At 44.1% G+C, this 13,967-nt stretch overlaps 1 protein-coding gene across 5 annotated transcripts in view; it reads right to left on the bottom strand.

Moving 5' to 3' along the window:
• The window catches only part of tbc1d4 (TBC1 domain family, member 4), a 291,680-nt gene that overhangs the window by 143,659 nt on the left and 134,054 nt on the right, over positions 1 to 13,967 (bottom strand). The gene's annotated exons all lie outside the window — the stretch shown is intronic.

Here is a 13,967-nt window from a genome sequence, read left to right as displayed (position 1 = left end):
AACTCTTGAACTCACAACTTGCTTCGTTGTAGTCCCTGCACTTTACTGTCTATTTGCACTGTACTTCCTCTGTAACTGTAACATTATATTCAGCATGGTGTTACTGCTTTTCCTTGATGTACTTACGCTCTGAAATGATCTGTTTGTATATACGAAAAACAAAAGCTTTTCACTGTATCTTAGTACATGTGACAATAATAAGCCAATCACCAATAATGCCTCAGCGAGAATTCAAATTCCTCTCAAAAAAAATCCTTTTTATTAAAGCAACACACACAAAATGCTGGTGGAACGCAGCAGGTCAGGCAGCATCTACAGGGAGAAGCGCCGTGTGTTGCTCGAATTTCCAGCATCTGCAGATTTCCTCATGTTTATCCTTTTTATTAGCTGGCAGACCACGTTAAAATCTTCTGCAATCTTATGTTACCCTTAGTTCTGCAGCCACACTCAATAATTTTATCTTAAAACCTGAGGAAATTTTCATTGCAGTGTTCAATATTCACGGGTCTACATTGCTGGAGGTCAGGGTTCATGGGCAGAAGGTCAGTTGCCCTCCTAATCCTGACATTCTCACCTCCCAGGCTCCTCTGTTTCAATGCCTCTCCAGGAAGCTTGCCCAGTGATGTGGCAACATTTGCCATGACCCATTTGTGACTGGAGTTAGAACAGAACCAGATATAATAGCACCGGCATATCTTATGAAAGTTGCTATTCTGCAGCGGCAGTACAGTGCAATACGTAGTAATAAGAACTACAAACTAAAGTATATATAAAAAATAAGTAGTGCCACAAAAGCTGAGAGTAAAACACTGAGGAGGTGTTCACTGGTTCATTGTCTGTTCAGACGGCCCTATTCCACGCTGTGTATCAACCAATCAACAAAGATGCTGCTCTGGCTCATGCAGTTATGCCACAGAGTTCCTTTCCAGCAAAGCTTAACAGGTCTATTAGCCAGTACGTAGCACACAGAAAATGCTGGAAGAACTGCCCTCGGGGCTGTGTACTAAGCCCCCTCCTTTACTCCCCATATATCCATGACTGTGTCGCCACCCACAGCCCCAATCGGCTAATTAAATTTGCCGACACTACATTGATGGCCTCATCTCAAACAATAACAATGCATTAGCCTACAGAGGAGAAGTCATCACCCTGACACAATGGTGTCAATAAATCACCCTCTCCCTCGATGTCGCAAAAACAAAGGAGCTGGTTGTGGATTAGAGGAGGAATGGAGAAAGCGCCTCTTTCACCTCAGACGGTTGAAGAAGTTTGGTATGGGACCCCAAATCCTAAGAACTTTCTACAGGGCATCCTGACTGGCTGCATCACTACCTGGTATGGGAACTGTACCTCCCTTCATCGCAGGATTCTGCAGAGAGTGGTGCAGACAGCCCAACGTAGTTCTGAACTTCCCATAATTCAGGATATTTACAAGAACAGGTGTGTAAAAAGGGCTCAAAGGATTATTGGGGACCGGAGTCACCCCAACCACAAACTGTTCCAGCTGCTACCATCCGGGAAATAGTACTGCAGCATAAAAGCCAGGACCAAAAGAATCCGGGACAGTTTCTTCCACCAGGCCAACAGACTGATTAACTCACGCTGATTAGAGTGTACTTTATGTTACATTCTGTTCTATTTATTATAAATTATTATAAATTACTATGATTGCACATTTAGATGGAGACATAACTTAAAGATTTTTACTCATGTATGTGAAGGATGTAAGAAATAAAGTTATTTCAGTTCAATTCAATTATTCTATCTCCTGTATATGAGCTTGCTGGATGCCTCATATGAAGCCCAAATTAAAATCGCAGAATGAAAAACCAATCACCTGTTACAATCCTATGGTAATGTAAAGCACACGACATTGTGATACACTGAACAGCATAAATAAACAACGGCATGTGCTTCATGTACAAACAAGACACTAAATTTCACAGCTTTGCCAGTGGCCTGGGGCTCCTGCAATTACATTGCTGTCCACCGAGGGGCAGTGTTGACTGCCTCACTGATCACAAGCAGTCCCAGTGCTAAATGGAGAAAAAATGGGGTCATAATTCAAATCTTTTCATTCCCACTAGTGCACAACTGACGAGCAATGAGTGACTATCCTGTTGGAAAGGTCTTCATGTCTGAACGTGGACTGTTAAGAAAGAACTATGAAATTATCTAAAGAAAACAGATTCTTTTATTTAAGAAAGGCTCAGAGACAGTCCAAAAGAGTCACCAGGTGCATTACTGGTCTGAGAGTATTGACCAACTATGAGAGTCTGAAACAGATCGATCTATGTTCTTTAGAATGCATTATTTTGGTAATATTATTGAAATACATCTCAGTGAGGCTCTGGTAAAGGCCTTGTTTGCAATTCTGGGTTTCCATTGACTGGAGTAGTGTGCATGGGCCCCACACCGGATCAGTCTTATATAGATCTGTCCAACCCTGCTCCTTGAAGTCACAACTGGAAGTCTCTCATATAATTAAGGCCTTGACACAGACTGTCAAAAGTACAAAAAATGAGGGCCTTCAGCAAATTACTTCTGCAGGGGAATTAGGAAGCAGACTCCCCTCACTTCTTACCCCTCTTCTTTCCCCTGCCTACATCTTTTACCCCTTCTTCACCACCCTTCCCACTTCTCCTGCCCTTCCCTCCCTTTCTCCCCTCACGCCAGTCCCCACCCCCTTCTCCATCTCCCTGCCCCCCTCCTTCCTGCCCACTCTCCCACTCATTCCCCGCTCCCTTTTTCCTCATCCTCCTCACATTGCTCCCATTCCCTGCTCCCTCTTTTCCCCCATTGACATTCCTTCGACAGATTCATTTTTTCACCAAATAGTTCCTGCAGCATTTTGACTGTGTTGCTCTCAGATTTTCATCTGCAGCCCTTCTCATATTTACGATTTGTGCTTCATCCTCAAATATTCCAATTGTCGAACTCTTTCTGAGGCTGTTATACAAGACCCAGCCCCTCAGTCTCCAGTGGCAACGAGTCCCCACACTGTGGTCTTTCCCACAGCCTTTACTGCTATTGGTTTGTTATGTCGCATGTGGTTAGGGCATAGAAGCAAATATTAACTTCAGCAACCAATCCTTATTCCTGAACATGGACTGTAGGTTAAATTTTAAATGCAACCCCAGAGCTGTGAACAGCAGTTAATTGAAAAACCACACAATGCTGATTGACATTCGTTTTGGGTGTCTGGAGTGTATGTGTGAAGAAGGAAGTGTGACAGTAATATGCAATTGAACGGAATCTTTGTAGATACATTGTAAATATAGAATTGTTCTTTGATCTTTAGCATATAAAAAGTCATACAATGTTGGGTCGAACGGGCCTCTTCCTCTGAAAGGGTCTCAATATGAAGCCTGCTGCTCGTCTTTGTTGAATAAAGCACTTCCATATTCACCAGCTTCAGTCTCTCCCCGGTGACTTTGTTCACATTACAACATTTACCAAGATACAGTGAAAACCCTACCTCAGGAACTGTTCACACAGGTTAAATAATTACTCAGCGTATTGAACTAGAATAAGGTAGCAATCCAGAATAAAGTGTAAAAGCTCCCAAAAACATGCGGTAGAGAGAAACAAGGAAGTGCAATGTAGTTCAGCACAACATTGTAGGCTGAAGGGTCTGTTTCTGTGCTGTAATGTTCTGTGTAAGATCATATGAGGTGGATTCTGAGGCCAAGAATCCATCTTGATTACAGGAATCCATTCAAGTGCCTGATAACAGTGGGTTGAAAGCTTTACTGTGTCTGCACCAAGTTTCAGTGGGTCCCTCAGCATCTAATCCAGAGAGTAAGCACCAGACAGGTCCAAGGACTAGCTAGCCTGCTTGCTTAATTTCACTGTGGAGCAAAATCAACTTTGCCCTCCCACTGGTGAGGCGGTGAACAATAGGACAGCTCCTTCCATTCACCTGATGCCCTACCTTCGACCCCACAACACCGGCAGGCCCATAGAATAGGTTGTGTTCGAGTTAGTTGTAGAAACTAAGCAAAGTCTGACATTGGTGTGACGTATTCTTGTTAGGCCTTCATCTATAAAGACTTCTACAGATCACTGTGTGTGGCACTATGGCACAACAGACAGAGTCACTGCCTCACCGCACCAGATATCCAGGTTCAATCCTGACCTCGGGTGCTGTCGATGTAACACCGGCACATTCTCCTCCAGATTACTACCGTCCCAAAGCTGTGCGGGTTAGAAGGTCCATTGCCCATCATGATTTGTCCGTAATATGTAGGTGTGAGGTAAAATTGTGGTGGTGGGGCAGGGAGTTGACAGGGATGTGGGGAGAACAATAAATGGGACTAGTGTAGCATTAGTGTGAGAGAGCACTTGATAGTCAGGGCAGACTCAGTGGGCCAAGGGCCTGTTTCAGTGTTGTAGGACTTCTCATCACCTCAGTAAAAGCAGCCAACATAATCAAAAGCCCCACCCACCCTGGACATTCTGTCTCTCTCCATCAGGCAGAAGATTCAAACGCCTGAAAGTAAGTCCCACCAAGCTCAAGGACAGCTTCTACCCCTCCAATGAGACTGAAATAACTCCCTTGTATGATAACAGGGCTCTTGACCTTGCAATCTACTCGTCATCATCTTGCACTTAATTGTTTCCCTGCACTGCACTTTCTACATAGCTGTTACATTTTATTCTATAGTTATTGCTTCACCTTTTTCTTTTTTTTAACATCATCAGAAACAACAGACAACAAACACACTCACTCACCTTAATACACTATGTAATGATTTGATCTGTTGTGAACAGCATGCAAGACAAGCTTTTCAGTGTATCTCAGTACGTGACAATAATAACCCAACGCTGTAACAATACACCACAGCAACTCACCAAGACGCCTCAGAAAGCACCTGTCGATCAAACTCATGACCTCTCCCAGCTCGAAGGACACGGAGAGCGAAGGCACTCACTCGCCTTACTGACTTGGGAAGCATATCCGCATTCACTCACTGTTGCTGCGCCAAAATCCTGGAACACCCAACGCCTCAAAGACTGCAGCTATTCAAAAAGGCAGCTCACCACCACCTTGTCAAAGTCAACCAGAGAGGGGAAAGTAATTGCTGGCTCAGCCTACGAAACCCACATCACTTGAATGAATGTTTCAAAAAAATATAGACCATAAGGTATAGGAGCAGAATCAGGCCATTTGGCCCATAGAGTCATGCTATCCATTTTTCCTCAGCCCCAATCTCCTGCCTTCCCCTCAACCCTCCAATATCATTCAGAAACAAAAAAAAAACAGCAAAACTCTGGCTTTACTTTCTGTGAATAGATATTTTGTCGCAGCCAGGCCAACTAAGATGTACCTTCTGGTTCCACGAAATGCTTCTGCCCACTTCCATGTCTTTGTGATCACACTCACAGATCCCACCCTCTTATCTGCTGGTGGCAGACACTGGGGGGCACCTTTGTTCCAACATTACGCCCACACCCAGGCCTGCTTCTTTGTAGCAAGTCCGGGGGGAGCAGATACAAGAGCCTGAGGGCACACATTCAACTTTTTTAAGAACAGCTTCTTCCCTTCTGCCATTAGGTTTGTGAATGATCCATGAACACTGCCGCTCTATTACTCCTGCACTCTATTCTTACTTGTAACTTGCAGTAATGTCGATGTGGCGCGCTGTACTGCTGCTGCTAAACAACAGATTTCACAACAGACGTCAGTGATAACGAACCTGATCTGTTCCCGTGCTTCCACCCAGGAAAAAACAAATACAAAGCCACAGACGATATAACAGCAAATGGCTAAAAGCCTTGGGAAAGTGAATGACGCAATCAAAAGCAGAGGAACACGTACGTCCCTCAGCCCATCCTGTTCATGCCAACCATTATGTACGCAAGTAATCTTGTCACCTGCCGACAGGAAAGGTATCAGTAGGAGAGTTCGTCCCTCTTCCCTCCGGGAGCAGGTTCAGGAGCTTGAAGATTCATACGGCCAGAGTTGGGAACAGCTTCTTTCCTACTGTGATAAGACTGTTGAACAGATCCTGACCCAGATCTGGGCCGTTCCTTCCAAATATCCGGACCTGACTTGTGCTACCTTACTTTCCCTTTTCTATTTTCTAAGTATGATTTATAATTTAAATTTTTAATGATATTTACTTGGATTTGTACTCCAGGGAGCACGAAGCGCAGAATCAAATATCGCTGTGATGATTGTATGCTCTAGTATCAATTGTTTGGTGACAATAAAGAAAAGAGAGCAGTAAAAGATTACAAGGCTGTTGCCAGGACTTGGGGACCTGAGTTATAGAGAAAGGTTGAAGAGGTTAGGATTTTATTCTCTAGAACATAGGATAATAAGGGGAGATTTGACAGAGACATGCAGAACTATGAGGGTTCTAAACAGAGTAAATGCAAGGAGGAAACACGAGGAAATCTGCAGATGCTGGAAATTCAAACAACAACACACACAAAATGCTGGTGGAACACAGCAGGCTAAGCAGCATCTATAGGAAGAAGCGCTGTCGACGTTTCGAGCCGAGACCCTTCGTCAGGACTAGATGTCTAGTCCTTCGTCTAATCCTGATGAAGGGTCTCGGCCCGAAACGTCGACAGTGCTTCTCCCTATAGATGCTGCCTGGCCTGCTTGTTCCACCAGCACTTTGTGTGTGTGGTTAAATGCAAGGAGGTTTTTTTCCCACTGGGATTGTGTGAGATTACATGGGTTAAGGCCGAGAAATGAAACGTTTTACGGGAACATGCGGGGGAACTTCTTCACACAGAGGGTGGTGGGAGTGTGGCCAGCTCATGGGCTGTCAGCTCTGGGTTTCATTACAACATTGAAGAGAAATTTGGATAGGTGGAAGGATGGGAGGGGTATGGAGGGCTAAGCTCCATGTGGAAGTCAATGAGACGAGGTAAAATATTAGTTCAGCACAAAATAGATGGACTGAAGGGCCAGATTCTGAGCTTTTATGCTCTGTGACTCTATGGTTTTATTACTCTAATGTCTCCACTGCATAGAGAGGAAAGTAGGGAGAGAATAACAAACCGCTGAGTTGTTTTCACTCATTTGAACAACCAGTGGATCAAGTAGCACCTTTGTGGGGAAATCAGTTGTTGGTAAATGAGTCTGAGACCCTACGTCAGGACTGAGAGTTACAGCTGAAGCCCTGACTGATGAAGGGTGGGGGGGGGAGAGGGAATAGGGACAGGGGGGTGAGAGTGGACGTAAGAGTGGAGGGGGGTGTAGGGGGGTGTGGAAGTGGAAAGAAGGGGCAGAAGGAGAGATGGGGTGGAAGAAGGTGAAAGAGGGGGAGAAGGGGAGAGAGAAGATGGGGGAGATGGGGAAGAGGGGGGAGGGGGAGGAGGCAGGTTAGAAATATCGGTGCATAATTTTGAATGGCACCATCCAAGATCGTCTCCTAAATCAGGGTTTTGACCAAAACATTCAAAAGTCCTTTCCTCCCACTGAGCTCCTCTAGCAGATTACATGTTGCTCCAAATTCCAACATCCTTTTTGTCTCCCCTGTGTGACCTAAATAAACTTCCACCAGTGGTCAGACTTCTCTCGATATGAAAACCTGCTGCACATCTCTACAAGGGATCTCTATGGACTGACGCCAGAAGGCACAGGCCAGGTCAGTTACTCAGCGTCGCAATTATACCTCAGGCCAGAGCTTGCCAAATTTGCTTGGCATAATCTTTAGTGGCCACATCAGATGGATTCCCAGATCTATCAAACAGCTGTTCCTCTCCCTCTCCAATTACTCCGACCTCTGAAGTGCTCCAGGGAAATGAAAATAAAATTCTTATTTCTGAACACCTCCCTGGAATGAAGAAGTTGCATTATGTGGAAAGATGGAGCAGGTTTAGGAGACCGGGTGATGATCTCAATGAAATTTAAGAGCCTGACGGCACTTGACAGCCACATTTAATCTTTTTTGAGAACTGAGAACCACTGAGAGCATTGTGGAAACACTAGGCTCACACCCAAATCAAGTGCTTCTCAGCAAATGCGAACACATCTGTAAAATATGCATCTACCATGAAAAATGCATCTTCATCCCCAGAGATAATTTGGTGAAGTTGGAAAGAGAGTTAATAGTAAAATTGTTACTTGTTTCTAGGAAGAAATGCCACTCACATTACACAAGACAACACTACTTTAGAAACTAAACAAAAATGATACAAAGGCACAGAAAGTTAGATGGATGTTCAACTAAAACAGGGATTAAGAAGAATTTTAACTCTCAAGGGATCATGATGCATTTGGAACTGTGTGCCTTGGCAAGGTGCTGGTTCTATCATTTAATATTAATTATGTCCAAATAAACAGGTTATTGGACCACAGGGGAAGTAAACGGTTAGAGAGAAAACAGGCAGGAAATGAAATTGGAATTGGAACTGGATAAACAGGAAGAGCTAATCTCTCTTCGCTGAGTAGGCCGAGATTTCAACGTACTGGCACAGGGAAGAGGAGCGATTTAAGGAAAGAAGTAGAATAGGTTTACCAATGCTACATACAGTATACTGAGATACAGTGAAAATCTTTTGTTCATGTTTCATCCAGACAGATCACGCCACACATACGTACATCGATGTACAGTGAGAAAAAAACAGAAAGCAGTGTCATAGTTCCTAGAGAGAGTGTAGTGCAGGTCGGTAAAGAAAATCAGTGGCCATGACTAGGTAGATTAGGAGATCGCGTATAGCACGAGGTCTATTCAAGAGTCTGATATAAGTCTCCTCGAGTCGGCTGGTATATGCTTTCAAACATTTACCCAGTGGGAGGGGGGTGAAGACTGAATGTCCAGAGTGGGAAAGGTCCTTTGTTATGTTGGCTACATTCATGAGGCTACATTCATGAGGAATTGTAGACAGAGTTCAGTGGTGGGCAGGATGGTTCGTGTTGTGCTGCATTAAAAGATTTCTGCAACTTCTCACAGACTTGGGCAGGACAGTTACAATGGAGTTAGGGCCATTGATTAAGACTACAGTTGGACAACGAATGCCAAAACAGGCTTGACGAGTTAGAGGGCCTAATCTTGATTATATTGCTTATATTCGGGGGGGGGGGGGGGGGCGGAGAGGAGGCGGAGGCGGGAGGGAGGGAGCGAGAGAGAGAGAGAGAGAGAGAGAGAGAGAGCCTGTGGTACGTCAAGTTACCGGGTGCATGGTGAACGAGTAGCCCTTGGGGTACTGCAAGTCTGTGTCTTTATGCGTGCTTTGCTACATGCTTGAGTGCTCAGTGCGGGGGTGGGGGGCACCAATGCAGTTTGCCGATGGGGAAGCAGGGGTCGTTGCTGCTTGTGCGTGGGAGGAGGGGCTTTAGGGTTCTAACATTTAACTGTCATTCATTCTTTGGGGCACTCCTCTGTTTTTGTGGATGGTTGAGAAGAAAAAGAATTTCAGGATGTATATTGTGTACATTTCTCTGACATTAAATGTACCTATTGAAATCTGTTTCTAAATGTTGGGAGTTTAGTCCATAAATGCAGGTGATTCCAGAAAAATAAAACATCCCAAATATTGCACCAACAATTCTTACTGGCATTCAAGTTCAAGTGTCACTCAACCATACATGAATACCCATGAATAGAGAGAAACAAAACAACATTCCTCCGGGGCCACGGTGCAAAACGCAGCACAAACAGTCATACACCGCGCAAGGCGCATACAGCACATATAAGGTAGCAGTAAGATACAAATCACACAAGACAAGAAAGCAGTCCGAGTCCCTAAGTCCACAAATGTTGCAGCAGTCTGCTGCTGAATACGATACCACTAATCTTCTGCCCAGTGAACAACTGGGGGGAAGCACAAATTCCAGCTTAAACGACACACCACACGGCCTCCGGCGGAGTACACCAACTCCAATGCCTCTCCCCAGGGTGACTATATACTGGCAATACCCTAGCTTGAGGTCTAGTCCTTGTTACAACTGAGCCCACACAGCTCCCCCGCCATCTGCCAATAAACCAGTCAACTGGACTTGGAATCTCACATTAATAATGTTCAACAGGGTCTTCCAATCACAAGAAAGTGACTAAGGTGAGCACTAATTACTTTCACTGGCTATAGTGTAAGGCAAGATGGTCTTAAGGGAATTCACTGCATTTAGTTCATTAACTCTGTGCTTTCCTATATCCCTTTGGGCAGCAGGGTCGCATAGCAGTTCCCGCATTGCTTTATAGTGCCACTGATCACCAATCGGAGCTCAATTGGCTGGCTATAAGAAATCTGTATGTTTCCCCGTGATTGTGTGGGCTTCCTTCAGGTGTTCCAGCTTCGCCCCATATTCCAAAGATGTATGATTATGATTAATGATTTGCGGGCATGCTACATTGGCAACTGTATGCTGCCCCTCGCAGGCTGCCCAGCACAATCCTCACTGGTATGATTTAACACTAACCATGCACTTCGCCGTATGTTTTTGGTGATTCAATGTACATGATTGTAGTTGGGAACTGAATGTCCAAGGTTACACATTGTATCGGTGGGATAGGAACATAGCCAGAGGGGGTGGCGTGACTAGGCTGATAAAGAATGGCAACAAATCTGTAGAAAGATGAGACAAAGGATCAGATGATGTTGACTATTTGCGGATTAAGTTAAGAAACTACAAGGGTAAAAGGACCATGGTGGCAGTTAAATACAGGCCTCCAAACAGTAGCTGGAATGTGGACTACAGATTACAATGGGAAATTGAAAAGGCATGCCAAAGGGCAATATTATGAAAGTCATGGGAGATTTTAACATGCAGGTAGATGTTTGTAATGGATCTCAAGAGAGTGAATTTGTTGAATGCCTACAAGATGTCTTTTTTAGAGCAGTTTGTCATTAGGCCTACTAGGCGGATCAGCCATACTCAATTCAGTGTTAAGTAATGAACCGAAGGTGATTAGAGAGCTTAAGGTAAAGAAACCCGAACAGAGAGAAAATCCAAAAACCTGAGATGCAAAGGGATTTTGGAGTCCTTGTGCAGAACACCCTACAGGTTAACTTGCAAGCTCAGTCAGTGGTGAGGAAGGCAAATGCCATGTTAGCATTCACTTCAAGATATCTAGAATAGAAGAGCAGGGATATAATGCTGAGGCTTTATAAGGCACTGGTGAGGCATCACTTTGAGAATTGTGAACAGTTTTGGGCTCCTTATCTAAGAAAAGATGAGACAGCATTGGAGAGGTTTCAGAGGAGGTTCACAAGGATGATTCCGGGAATGAAAGTGTTATCGTAAGAGGTCCTGTACTCGCTGGAATTTAGAAGGATAAAGGGGGATCTCATTGAAACCTTTCAAATGTTCAAAGGCCTAGACAGAGTAGATGCGGAAAGGATGTTTTCCACTGTCAGGAAGTCTAGAACAAGAGGGCACAGCCTCAAAATAGAGGGGCATCCATTTAAAACAGAGATGCAGAGAAATTTATTCTGCCAGAGAGTGGTGAATTTGTGGAATTTGTTAGCACAGGCAGCTGCGGGGACCAGGTTGTTGGGTGTATTTAAGGAGAAGATTGATAGACTCTTGATTGGACATGACATCAAAGGTTACTGGGAGAAGGCCGGGGAGTGGGACTGAGGAGAGGGAAAAAGGATCAGCCATGATTGAATGGTGGAGTAGATCAATGGGCCAAATGGCCTAATTCTGTTCTTAAGTCTTATGGTCTTATGGTTATAGTCTTATGTGACAAATAAGATCATCTTATTTTATAATCACATCCCTTGGTAATGCAGTAACATTTCATGTGGAATGTCATCTGTAACACAGATGAGCAACAAACCTGAACAAGTTCATCATGGTGTTGGGAAATCACACTGAAATTAACACAAACCTGCATATTTGCCATTAAAAGACGATGCCTCATCTAAGATGTGGCATGTGGAAACCGTGGTATAAGGAGAACTAGGAGTCTGCCAAATTCTTTCCCCTTTAGTGAACTGAGCAGTCTACTTTAAAAAGTCCCACAAGGGGCATTTAACACCACCCCTACCCATACCCTTACCCTCTCCATCATCCATGCTCCCCTCCCTCTGTTTCCCCTCCCTCTGTTTCCCCTCCCTATCAGACTCTGTCATCTTCAGCCCTTTGTCCCCTCCACCTGTCACCACTTCCCAGCTTCTGACATCATTCTTACCCTCCCACCCACCCCCCAACATCTGTCAATCACCCCCCCCCCTTAACCATCACCTGCCAGCTGTTGCTCCACCCCTTTGTACTGGCCTCCCCCTCTCTTTCAACCTGAATCAATGACTGTCCACTTCCCTCACAGATACTGCTCGACCCACTGTGTTCCTCCAGCAATTGTCTCTTGTGTCTCCGCAGTCAATAAAGTCTGACTGAATCATGGAAGCCAGTGATGGAAAAGCAGGCCAAGCGGACTGCCGTGTATGTGCTAGTCAATCAAAACCCACCCAACCTAAATGCACCTTCCAGCACTGGACCCAGACCCTGTAGGTCCTGACTCCTCAACTACACTCCGAGTACAGTGTAAATGTGTGGAGGCTTCACCACATTGTGCACTTGATATTTCAGTTATATATGAGTGATCTTGTACATACTGTATATTGATTAAGCACTATTGTTCATTTCAATAATCCATTATGGGCTACGTGTATAAGTACGTGAATTGCATACGACATCATGCTACATGATATGTGCGTGCCTCAGTTAAAATAAACCCAAAGTTATACCCACATTTCAGATCCCCGTGTCTTCCTTTGAATTAGTTTACTGTTTTGAAGTCACAAAATATAACACGCCACCCTTTTAGTCAGTGAGTTCCAGTGTCTGTGGATCTCTAAGTTCCAGACCTGGGCAGCAGGTAAACCACTGGGAGGGTGGGGCCAAAGGGTGATGATACTGTGGGATAGGAAAGGTAATAATAGCTGGAAATTCTCTTAAGCTTCCTAAAACTGCAGATTGCTTATGCAGCCACGTAAAATATCCTTCGATGTAATTCAAACCACCACAGTTTAAATTTCTTTAAATGTAAAATAACTATCCTTTGTGGCATCTACGTGGCTGTAGTAATTAAAAAGGTTTCGTTCATAATGGGTTAATGTAACAAGCTAGCCATCCATTAAAACAGATAGCACTTTAACTGTTTCAACAGTTACTGTTGCAATCAGCAGTTACATCTGACCCAGAACCAGTGTTTCATCAGAAACTCCCAAAGTTAGCAAAGTCTGGAAAAGTGAAAGATGAATTGCAAAGTTCAAAGTAACGTAATTATCGTATATATGTCAGCCTATACTACCCTGAGATTTATTATCATATGAGCATTCACAGTAAATAGAAAGAAACACATTAGAATCAATGAAAAACCGCACACAAGACATAGAAAATCACCAATCTGCAAAAGATAACAAGCTGTGCAGATGCAAAAAGAAAAAAAATGAAAATAATAATAATATATAAATAAACAATGTATTTCTGAGTTGAAGAGTCTTGAAAGTGAGTCCATAGGCTGTGGGAACAGTTCAGTGATGGGGTAAGTGAAGTTGAGCGAAATTATCCTCTCTGGTTCAAGAACCTGATAGCTGAGGGGTAATAACTGCTCCTGAATCTAGTGTTGTGAGTCCTGAAGCTCCTGTACCTCCTTCCTGACGGCAACAGCAAGAAGAGAGCATTACCAGGATGGTGGGGATCTTTGATGATGGATGCTGCAATGCTCCTTGTAGATATGCTCAATGGTTGGGAGGGCTTTTACCAGTGATGGACTGGGCCATATCCACTACTTTGTGTAGGATGTTCTGATGAACATTTAAAGCACAGAGACTTCATTCAGGCTTTCAGAAGTTACTGCAGACCTTTCAACACCTGGCAGACATCACTTCTATTGGACAGGCAGGCAGCTTAAACCGTAAGTGAACTTGCTGGAGGAAAGGCAAAAGGAGGCATCCCAACCAAAAAAGGTGAAACTCTTTGCTGCAGAAAATACTGCGAGAATGACTCCCCTTGTGAGCATAAACTAGTCTATAATACACAATCATCACCAAAAAAA

The sequence above is a fragment of the Hypanus sabinus genome, chromosome 5, assembly GCF_030144855.1.
Source record: "Hypanus sabinus isolate sHypSab1 chromosome 5, sHypSab1.hap1, whole genome shotgun sequence".
Classification (NCBI taxonomy): Eukaryota; Metazoa; Chordata; class Chondrichthyes; order Myliobatiformes; family Dasyatidae; genus Hypanus; species Hypanus sabinus.
The sequence above is the reverse complement of the archived record's forward strand: the minus strand, read 5'-3'. Positions and strand labels throughout refer to the sequence as shown.